Source organism: Mya arenaria, chromosome 2, assembly GCF_026914265.1.
Source record: "Mya arenaria isolate MELC-2E11 chromosome 2, ASM2691426v1".
NCBI lineage: Eukaryota > Metazoa > Mollusca > Bivalvia > Myida > Myidae > Mya > Mya arenaria.
This window is the reverse complement of record NC_069123.1, coordinates 42,381,328-42,394,023: the sequence shown is the minus strand read 5'-3', so window position 1 is coordinate 42,394,023 and position 12,696 is coordinate 42,381,328.

The window sequence follows — 12,696 nt, the reverse complement described above, 5'->3', positions numbered from 1 at the left end:
GCCCTTAAAACTTCAGTAGAATTTTTTTTATCTTTGTAGTTTACTTCCAATCAATACCTGTTTTCCTCATAAGTATATAACATTAACTTTGCTCTACCGGTTCGATACCGATTATGGTGTTTTATATGATCCTGAAAAGAATTGTTGTTTTGAATAAATAAATTCATCCAGCTGCTTAATTATCATTTTCTTTTAGTGAAGTTGTTTCCTATAGAGAAACATAATAATTTATTATACTTATACAATATTTCTACAATATTTAAAGGAGCGTAGTCCATCCTGTTGTTTTACACTGTTCCTATGTGTACAAACTTTGTTATGCCCGGTGTAGGAATTTCTTACTTTAGCAAAAAATAACTTCATATACAATTATATTACATTTATCTATATATGACCCATGTACCTGCTTGAAGCTAGACTTTCTTACAATCCACGCATTTTTCTCGAAATCATCTGCCGAGGTGGTATATTGATAAAAAACTATTGTTTTTTACGAATATATGACCAAAGTGTCTTCTTTTTCAGCAGCAGTTGCTTTGTTCACGAACAGTTTCTTTCTATGCATGAAAAAGTTCCATTTTTTCAATTGACTACGTTTGAACTCTTGAAGAAATGCACTAGCCTTGAGCCATTAGGTGCCATCGTTCCAAGTTTTTGACATCCGGTGCTTCGTTGAGCAATTACTGGGTCAACAAAAGTCATAAACGTAGGAATTGCTCAAATGTTACCAATTAAGCATTTTTGCAAACAAATATGCGTAATATATATTTTCGGACCAAAAGAAATGGGGTTAAGTTGTATATCATACGTGTTATGTAAAACGATTCGTACTGGTTGTATGGAACCGGAAACAATGTGTTGAATGGGATAATTCAGCAAAGAGGTAAGCCACCGATAATAATCGAAAGTAAAAATTGGTATTTTCGCAATGCACGAGGCTGTATACCATTATGATTAAGTAGTGAACGGTAGAGGATTGCAATCTGCAAGTCCAACGAAAAAAGGAATATGACCTGTAATGTGCTAAAAGATTTTTTTTAGATTTAAATCATCATATACTACGGGTTAAAAGTTGTGCAGTTTAAAACTTCCTCAGTGCCGATGTAGACACATATTTCATGAGACATTTGCCTTGAAATACAATTCAACACCATTTACAGCTGAAGTAGTATCGAACAGGTTGTCTTATTATGCAGCAGTCAATTGTAACCACGGCCCCCAAGGTCCGGATGTATACCGGGGATAGCGGGGGAAATCGGCAGTGTTTTTACCTTTCAGATGGCCCCGCAGTGCCGGGTGAATGCGGTGGTTTTGTCTTCGCGCCCAATATAGCGGGGAATGTTCCTTACCTAGGGTCACTGGGGTGCGGGGGCATTTGGCGGGGATTTTACCAGCAGTTCGTCCCGGCAGGGCAGGGATTTTACCCGGGCTTGGCTGGAACGAAAGTCAAAGCCCGTACTTTTCCCCGGACCTGGGAGGGCCGTGGTTACAATTGACTGTTGCATTACACTTTACCGTAAAATCTTACCAGTAGCGTCGCTGTGTGTAATCAATGCTAATTCGATACTGTCTTTAACATTTCTATCAGGCACAGGAAACTGGGCAATTAAGTATATAAATCTTATCAGATTTACACAGGTTAATTTCCATAAAAGTGTTGTATGTTGTAAGGATTCTCTTTGAAGCCCAGTCGGTAATGGTCTTCGTGTCCATCGTTTTTTATCAGATTGAATTAGGCGGCTCTGCATGTTGCATGTTTATGTTTGGTACCTCATTAAAACAATATCACTAGACGTGTTTTATTTGAAGTGCGTTAATTAAAGTAAATTGTTATCTAAATCGGATTACCACGGCCATTTGTATTCCCATTTCCGATGTATAAGTAGTTCGTATAATTATATTATGGTACTGATATGAGTGAGAGTGTTTTAACGGGTAATTTGAATTACCAAGTTCAAACTGATTCCCAGCGAAGCGTATTATTGTATAAAATATTGAGGTTTTGAAGTGTAAATTCCTCAGGCTAAACTGAAAGTTATGTTGGAATAACTACGCTATTGAATTGTAGAGCAGTTAAAACTAACTAATATTGACATTTTAAAACGTAAACATCCGAGGTTGCTTTCGGTAAAAATGGGCTGTAGACCTCCTATCGCGGTAACTAATATTAAAATATTACCGTTCTTATGGACATAAAACAGGTCCGTCGGTTAAATCATTGCGAATATAAAAAATGAATTTAAACCCATTACCAATCTTTATTTTCCTCTTCCAGTAAGGTATCCGTTAGTTTTATACCTTTACATTTATATTGTCATGTTAAACTTTTAACCAGACTCAATATAAGTTACATTATTAATAATAGATGATAGTGAACATTCGTCAAATAAATCGTGATTTATTTGTACTTATTATTGAATCGAACTAAGTGCGAGTGTGACTTAAAACAGCCCAAAGTCGAACACTATGATATGTTTATTAATGCAAGTGCTAGTAACCGAGTTTTCGGATATCTATCTCTGAACTTTAAAACCAAGAGCTAGCAATTCGTAATGGTCCATTACATACATATGCTATCGATTTGCCTGTTTGTCACTCTACAACTTCCGGTGTTTAAGTAGCAGATAGCAATAAACACGAAGAAATCCCATAAACCAAGTTGTTCCTCCTTTTTTAAAACGAAAATTGCGATTACATAAGGCGCACCTTAAGCTAAAATTAGCAGTATATCAACTGTGCTTACTTAGAAGATAGCGATTTTATACTTTTAAGATATTAATTTTAAGTACAATCTGGCAAATGTCTTTTGTTATAAATATATCGTGCTTTACATCACGAATCAAACACTATCTTATTTGGTTTTTTAGAATAGTGTTTCCAACGCTACATCTCACTTAACTCAATATTCATTTATTATACAACAATTTACATTTAAGTTAAAGCATAAGAGAACTCAACATCACTACATGTGGACACAGTATAAAAAGGTTGATTAATGGCGGCTTAACAACGGGATGGAATTCATCATCATGAAAAAATACTTATTATTAGGTAGGAGAATGAGGTTAGTTCAAATAATATTATTTTTTAATAAACAGGTAAAGCTCAACCAAATTCACTTATTTGAGTTAAGGTACAATATTATAGATACTGTAGTGTGATATAACCTTTTAACTGATGACCAATTTCGTTTAAAGTTGTTAACTAAGATTTTTACGAAATGCTTTTTGCTTAAGATTTTCGAATTCTTACAGTTTAAAACTTCTCTAGGTTTAAAGACATGAGAAAGTCTTGTTAAAACGACAATGTTTATATGCTTTCCTGATATGATTAAAAATTGACAAACAAGTCAAGACAGACTACATATTTAAATGTATTACATATATGACAGTATATTAACCTATGTACGTGTGAACTAATTACAACAATTTGTTCTAACGCAAAAACGCCATTTACTTCAATAACAGGACCACATATTACTAATCAGTTGTCAAAGCCAGGTGGCATGTGAAATATAAGTTATGCGAGAGTGAGAAATCTACGTATACATATATTTCAATAAGTGTACGTGTACAATGCAAATACTTAACAGTTAGAACTACATAAAAAAGCTAGGTAGCTTTGTTTGTGACAATTCTCCAGTTTTTGATTGTGTGTAAAACGTTGTAAACTATAGACATTTTTCTTACACCATAATACAAAGTCATAACATATCATGCAAGTCAAAACAGTCAAGATATCCTTGGTCAATTTAATGTCTTTTAACGTTCCAATTCACAAGAAAGAAAAATCACGGTGGAAAATTAAATGTTCATAAAAGGTCAATGTCACGATTAAATAACATTTTTTATCCTTCATGGTATTAGGAATTTGTACCGAATTCTTGTACAAATCCCCAAACATAAGCCAGCTAGTGTATACAACCTAGGTCTTGTGCCGTTGTGTTACTTTCCTGCCTTATCGCCTTGCCTATTATACACGGGGTCCATGTTATTTTGTGTATATTGTGTTCTATGTCTTTGGCGTTTGCCCAGTGCCACTAAATCGGGTTTATGTTTAAACTTTATGCTACTGAGCTTGTTTCTGTAGCTTTTTGCATAAATATTGTGAAGCTCTGTGTCTCCATTTTATTAATAATTAATATTGTGATATATTAATCGACTACTAGGCTTGTAGCTGTAGTTTGCATTGTATAAATGATTTTTTTATGCTGCCCAAAAACGATTGAAAAGCATATTTCTGTTAACGAAAATTATGGTATTTTGCTTTACTGTCATATTGAAAAAGGCTTTACTATAATTAAAGATTATCTAACCAAAATGACGAAATTTCCTCTTATCAAATTTTGAAAAAACAACAACATATTTTCCTATTTTTAACCTTGGAGATGGCTCTGTGTAGATTTTAATAACGTTACACAAGAATACATCAAATGACAATACAATATGAGTGGCCTGAGCACTGCCCACTCAGATATATTTAAGTCTATTTTGCTTGTTAAGGAAATGATTTCAGTCTGTGCATTGTCTACAGGCAACTTCCGTCTCATAATTGTTCATAAAAATATGCAAGTCATTTAGCAACATGTCCAGGAGACTAGGAAATGTTTGACTGATTGGGTTTGCCCTGTAGAATTGTGCATTAATCTGACGTGATTATTAAGTCTAGACCAACTAAAAACATTCTAAGATATACTACAATAATAAGTCTAGATATTAAATAAGTGTTTTTCTGAGACATCAAATGTGTTTTGTTAACACAAGTGTTATCTACTACTCCTCCTCTGTTGATAAAATTGCTGCGTTTGCTCGTTTGGAATGGGTGTTGCTAAGTGATGTAGCGTGCTGACTTTCGTAAACCGGTTTAAGCTAAAGAGACATGTGACCTAGTGTACGGTGATTTAAACCTAATACGTTAATACTCCAAAGGCTATCTTAATGATGTATGTGGTGTATTCATTAGCGGATCTAGGGTTGGGGACACCCTCACCACCCAAAATCGTCCAAGTGTACAAATATACATATGTCACTGAAGAGAATATTCTTAAGACGAAAAAAGCGAATATCTCCTTCGACGAGAGTCCCCAAAATCCCAAATCTATGCTCGGAGCCCATTTCGGTTCAATGGGAAGGGGGCGCTGTAATTTTGCAATCAAATTTGATCGCGTATTTACTGTCTTTTTATGGTGTACGTTTAGACGGATGTTTGTGCATTTATTTTTGAAAATGGAATTTTATTGAAATGAATCGATTCATATTTTTGGTGGTTTGGTGTAAATATGAGAAAATATCGAGGATTTAATAACTTTTAAGGTGTTTCATCCACAATTGTTTGAATTTCATTATTTAAATTTTCATCATTTTAATTAAGAAACTATTTTACTTTAATCTATTGTATTTTCGAAGTTATTTTGTGAATAACAAGACGAACATAGGCTAACTCTTTCTTATGAGTAAAGTTTGATTAGCATATATATACTCATATGTAACACCATATGATGGAGTTCTGCTTGGATTGGTTACATTCTCCATCCTTGTTTGCTTTCTTACACAGCGACATTATTTTTATTGTCAATAAAATATTATTTTTTCATTTACCATCATGCTTCAATAAACCTGGAGCGACTCCTGTGGTTGTTTTACACGGGGACTCTCAGATTCACTGTGCAACATATCAGCACCTTATAAATACACACATGATTGTGAATCATAATGGTGAAAACCCGAATAAAACCCTGTTCATGCTGCGCTATCAGCGCTTTGATTACTGAATATTACGCACGAAAGGAGGGAGGGTGTGGGAATTAATATCCCTGTAGCCAGTGTGGGATTCGGGGGCTTCCTCATGGTACAGAAGCGAAAAATGGAACTAACATGTTGAGCTCTGATTTGTATTTGGGTGGATTTATAGGTTCGAGGTCGCTGACGTTGCAGTTACCAAGTGATTGATTAAGGCTCAGAAAGCTATCTAGCACACAGAAGCAATGCTTACTTTAGCCAATCTTCCTTTTATTCTTATATCAATTTTAAACAAAGCGCTCGACTTTGATGCCATTTTTCAAATTGATGTTACGCACATGCGTAAGTGCGTAACGCTGGCTACGCCCTGCAAAAGAATAAATTTTATTCATGATTAAACTTCGCATTCGTATGCGCTTGTTCGTATTTCATTGGCTGAGATTCACCACCATGACGTATGAACTGCAGGGAAGCAAATGTACACCTACATGATATATAACAATGTATCGTTTTGTTTAAGTACACAATGTTAATATTTTAGATTTCTATTGTACAGTTTTGATGTCCTCTGAAACTGATTGTAGCCTAAACATACCTTTGGTCTTACGTGGTTAAAATAAAAGTATTTAGTGATATTTGGGCAGTGCAGTTTTATGAAGTTTTAAAACACATGTTATCCTTTTTTATCGCAAATAAAATTGTTAACATTATTGATCGAATATTTATTATAGTCAATAAACATGCAGTGCCGTAGCTACACCTTGCTGCCTCGGTGTTTTTCTGGGCATATAACAATTTCATTTATCTCTAAAAAAAACTATATTCGACTTTCTTCATTTGCCTCAATGTACACAAACCATCGAGGCGGAATGTCTATATTTAAAAAAAAAAACTGAATATTAGATATAATAGAATAAACTCTGCAAACTACGGTACCATACGTAATGTTGATATAATGTATAGTGATGATATGTGCAACGTTTAGAAGTAGGTTTATGGTATTGGTAACAAAGCCTCATATGATTGTGATAGTAAATTTCTTCTAAATGCACATTTGTTTTGTCTAAATGTATGTAAACCGTGTAGAATTAACTTCAACTGTATCAAAAGTTATAGCGCTAAAATGTTGAAATGTTGTATTTTTATGTAATATATTCAGCATTTTATTCCACCAAAGATACTCAATAATGCAGATAATCGCTTCTTGCAAGAAATAATTTCCGGGGGGATGCCCCCGGACCCCCTAGACCGTTCTGCCTCGGTGTTATTTTAAGTGAATTAAGGATTTTAAAATAACGCATATGTCGCATGCAACACTGATTTCTGTAGTTTACCATAAGTCATAGTCAAACTAAGGTATGGTGTAGGTTAGCCTTGCACCTGGGGATTTGGTTCACAAAAGTTTACTATATGAAGACGGCATGTCTTTTACAAAATCCATACCATAGGTCAAGGTCACACTCCTATTTTAGTGTCACTGGTCAGAGATCCTTGTACATGTAGTTTGCCTCATCTGGATTGCAGCTTACATGCAGGAGTGAAGCTAGCGCGTCATTTATGTGGATTCATAATTCTCCTAGGGGGTCCAGGGGCATGATTTTTTCAAGTTTAAAGTTTTTTTTGCTTTTCCAGATTTTTACATCTCAACGCAAAGAGAGATTTGAAAGAACTTGGCATAAATGTTCACAATGAAAAGACTGCAACTCGCATGCAAATCCCAATCTATATAAGTCAAATGTCAAGGGAACATATTGAGGATGCAATTCATACATTACTAGGCGAACATGTAATTATCACTGCCAGTGATGTAGCAAGAAAACAAACTCTATTTTTCCGAGAAAGAAATTTATTGCACAAGTCTTTGCATTGAATTATAAAAGAGAATTAAAAGTATAGTACACAATATAAAACACATCAGACTCCATTTGTTAAGCCTTACATTATCAAAGTACATGTATAGTAAAACATATTTTTAAAGCATTTGTTCTCATTTCTCAAAACCATGATGAAAGATAAATCATAACAACATGACTGACTCACAGGCTGCCACAAACTGGTCTCAACTTTTATTCTTTAAGCATTTAATGGTAATAATAATAAGACCATTTTAATACATATATGTCACTTAAAAAGATGTATATAATAAGTTATTTTAACAGCATTTGATCCCTTATGATTCATAATAAAAGATGCAATGAATAAATTGTGTGCATGTTTACAAATAAAATGAAAAATCAAGAATCTTATGCTTAACAAAAGTCCAAAACACAATTACATCAAGCTTGTGAAAACAAAAGCTTCACTGAAAGCATGAAGTTCTGCATCACGACTCTTTAGTGTGGAGAATCGCGTCAAAATAGCGCTTTCTTTTCTGTTCGCCAGCCTATAAGAGACATCGATATGCAAATCTTCCTGAATAAAATTTAATTCTTGTGAGAAAAAAACTTGTACCTTTTGTTCAGTCTGAATTGAGTTTTCTTTGTCAGAGAATGGTATACCATCAAGTTACAGGTTATTCTTTCTCAGAGCCATATCCAGTTATCTAATCGTTTTTCTGAGTCGCTAAGTTTCCCTTCATACGATCTCATTTTCTCTGTTAGTTTATTTACAGAGCCTTTCAGCTGTTCATTTTCTTTTCTTATTTCCTTATTTTCGTTTTTCAAAGAGTTTACTGAATGTTCGAAACTATCAAACTTTTTGTTCATCTTCTTGACATCTGTACGAATTTCAAGTAATATGGAGGCCACATTTTCATCCGCGGTTTCACTCTCCGAGTCAGACTTGTCCGAAAATACCAATGATTCGTCGTCTGCATGTTATTGTTCTTTATTTAGCCAGCTGCTAATTGACGTCTGATTTCCTGGTCGATCACAATCCAAGGGCCCGGGCTGCTGTGAAGTATGCAGAGTATGGTGCGTGTCCTGTGAAGGTTGAATTCTTGTCGTCTTTCCTGCGTCATACTCGACTGCTGTCGCAGACTTCCCACTGACGACCGAGGTGCCCCTGTTCGAGCCTTTCCCGACCGATTTTTGACGTTGGGTCCGTTCACGCAGATCGGGACCTGGGTTTATCTCTATGCATGGCAGAAAGGAAAACTGCTAGGTTTAAGTTAGACAAACTGATAGTTGACGGTGATGCATACGAATTCAATGCTGAAACAAAAACCCCAGTATTAATTCCGAAATAGGGGTTAGGTCAAAGCTCAAAATGCAGTCAAAATGTACATAGTTTTAAAGATACTTATAATAACATTTGCTCATTGAACATTCAGGGATTAAAGAAGTATGAAAATGATACACGTTTTAAAACATTCTGTAAAACATTCGATATAATTGGTTTATACGAAACTTGGGAGAGAAATTATGGCGAATTCAATATTTTTTAAGTGGCTACACATGTATTTCGAAAATACGGAATTGTAAAAACAAGAGGGGCTCTGGTGGCGTCATGGTTTTAGTGAATGACAAAATAAGCCATCATTTCAGACAAATATATAAAAAAAAATGATGAATGTGTAATATTACTTGTTGAAAAGATAACTACTGGTCTTACACAGAATTTAATGTTGTTCACATACATATCACCAGACAGATCTCCGATTTACGATGACGTCAGTGTAAACGGCATTGAAATTCTACACGATAAACTGCTTGCGATCGCCTCGGATTTTCCTTCGGCGTATATGTTAATTGCAGGGGATCTTAATGCAAGAATCAGTAACAAACTTGACTATATACCTAATGATGACGTCTATTTCATATTTGGTGAAACCGCTTAACATAGTGACGTATTTTGTACACAGAGAAACAATAAGGACTTAACACTAAATACATTTGGTATCGCTCTTGCTGAACTATGTTGTGTTTTTGATATACATATGTTGAACGGGCGGATGGGCGATGATAAATTGGGCGTGTTCACATGCACTGCGAATGGCGAGAAAAGTGCAGTAGACTATATACTAATATCAACACCGCATTTTAGCCATGCTGATCATTTTGTAGTTGGGGGGAAAGGATTTTTCAGACCATTTCCCTTTAAAACTGAAATGGAGAATTTCTGATAAGAGAGAAAATTCAAGTGATAACACGAATTTAAAGACCGCAAATTACTATAAGTGGAGTGAGGGTTGTCATGAAACATTTTTAGAACAGTTTAATACGCATAATAATTCGTGCGCATGACTTAGTATATCGTACGCATGACTTAGTATCTCGTGCGCATGACTTAGTATCTCATGCGCACGACTTAGTATCTCGTGCGCAAGACTTTGTATCTCGTACGCGCGACTTAGTATCTCGTGCGCACGACTAATTATATCGTAAACACGACTTAGTATCTCGTACGCACGACTTAGTATTTCGTTCGCGCGAATTAGTATCTCGTGCGCACGACGTAGTATATCGTACGCACGACTAAGTATCTCTTGCGCACGACGTAGTATCGTCTTCGCGCGACTTGGTATCTCGTGCGCACGACTAAGTATATCATACGCACGAATTAGTATCTCGTACGGACGACTTAGCATCTCATGCGCACGACTTAGTAATCTCGTACGCACGACTTAGTATCTCGTGCGAACGACTTAGTATCTTGTGCGCACGACTTTGTATCTCGTGCGCACGAGTTTTTATCTCTTACGCACGACTTCTTTTCTCGTGCGCACGACTTAGTATCTCGTACGCACGACTTTGTATCTCGTGCGGCGAACGACTTAGTATCTCGTGCGCACGACTTTGTATCTCGTACGCACAACTTAGTATCTCGTGCACACGACTTAGTATCTCGTGCGAACGACTTAGTATCTCGTGCGCAAGACTTATTCCTCGTGTGCACGACTTAGTATCTCGTACGCACGACTAAGTATCTCGTGCGCACGACTTAGTATCTCGTACGCACGACTTAGTATCTCGTACGCACGACTTAGTATCTCGTGCGCAATACTTGGTATCTCGTACGCACGACTTATTTTCTCGTGCACAAGAGTTGGTACCTCGTACGCACGACTTATTTTCTCGTGCGCAAGACTTGGTATCTCGTGCGCACGACTAAGTATCACGTACACACGACTTAGTATCTCGTGCGCACGACTAAGTATCTCGTGCGCACGACTTAGTACCTCGTGCGCACGACTTTGTATCTTGTGCGCACGACTTTGTTTCTCATGCGTACGACTTTGTATCTCTTACGCACGACTTATTTTCTCGTGCGCACGACTTAGTATCTCGTACGCACGACTTAGTATCTCGTGTGAACGACTTAGTATCTCGTGCGCACGACTTTGTGTCTCGTACGCACAACTTAGTATCTCGTGCACACGACGTAGTATCTCGTGCGAACGACCTAGTATCTCGTGCGCAAGACTTATTACTCGTGTGCACGACTTAGTATCTCGTACGCACGACTTAGTATCTCGTGCGCACGACTTAGTATCTCGTATGCACGACTTAGTATCTCGTGCACACGACGTAGTATCTCGTGCGAACGACTTAGTATCTCGTGCGCAAGACTTATTACTCGTGTGCACGACTTAGTATCTCGTACGCTGGACTTAGTATCTCGTGCGCACGACTTAGTATCTCGTACGCACGACTTGGTATCTCGTGTGCGCAACTTAGTATTTCGTGCGCGCAACTTAGTATTTCGTACGCACGACTTAGAATCTCGTGCGGAAGACTTGGTATCTCGTACGCACGACTTATTTTCTCTTGTGCAAGACTTGGTATCTCGTGCGCACGACTTAGTATCTCGTACACACGTCTTTGTATCTCGAGCGCACGACTAAGTATCTCGTGCGCACGACTTACTATATCGTACGCACGACTTAGTATCTCGTGCGAACGACTTAGTATCTCGTGCGCACGACTTAGTATCTCGTACGCACGACTTAGTTTCTTGTATGCACGACTTAGTATCTCGTGCGCACGTCTTAGTATCTCGTGCGCGAAACTTAGTATCTCGTACGCAAGACTTAGTATCTCGTGCGCAAGACTTAGTATCTCGTGCGCAAGACTTGGTATCTCGTACGCACGACTTAGTGAACAAAATTTAATATCTGATCGTCTAGAACTTGCATAACTTGCTAGACGTTAGTGTCGAAAACGTACAACTCTGGATTTTCGTGAGAATTGTTCTCATACCATAGGTTTAAGCATTTAAAAATTTTAGAACTTTATTTGTTATACTTGCTGGACTATGCTCGATTTTCTGAACGTTGTGGTGCCAATGAATAGGGTCTGGTGCTCATGAATAGTAATTTAGCAGGAAACGAATTGTAAAAAAACTGTAGCAATTTCATAACATGAAAATTAATAATTAACCGAATTAATATCATTTTCGATCTTTTTAAAGTATGACCAACTACCACACCGCTTCGCGAACTTTAAGGTTAATTTTATGTCTAATAAATTAATACTTAAAAGCAAATGGACGTCGTAATTCCAATTCTGTATTTACAGGTATTATAAGGCAAACATCTAACGATTGTGTTTACATATTTTCAGATGGGTGTCTTTAAAGGGAAAACGAGGCGGGTATATTCATGTCGAGAAAAAAAATCACTCCGTAGCTCAAAACTTGCAAGATAAGGTATTTTACAGTCAATGACCTAAATTAACAAGCACTCCCTTGCCATCTCAGAAAAAAAGATTCCTTCGTTTGCATTGGATGATTTCACTTTTGTGGGTAGATAATTCAGCATGTATTATCGGCGAAAGAAACCGTGCTCGTTAAGTAACTATCTTATTTCCAATGCTGCAAGGGAGGAATCTTTTTTTCTGAGATGGCAAGGAAGTGCTTGTTTATTCATAACTTAATATTTAATACTCGTAAACTTTTAAGCGATTGTATGAATCTAATGGCCATCGAAAAAGATATTGATCGACAAAACATATCTTCCTTTTATCAATGCTGTCGTCATTGATTTGTTTTGTGCATACATCACTTGTCTACTTTTAAT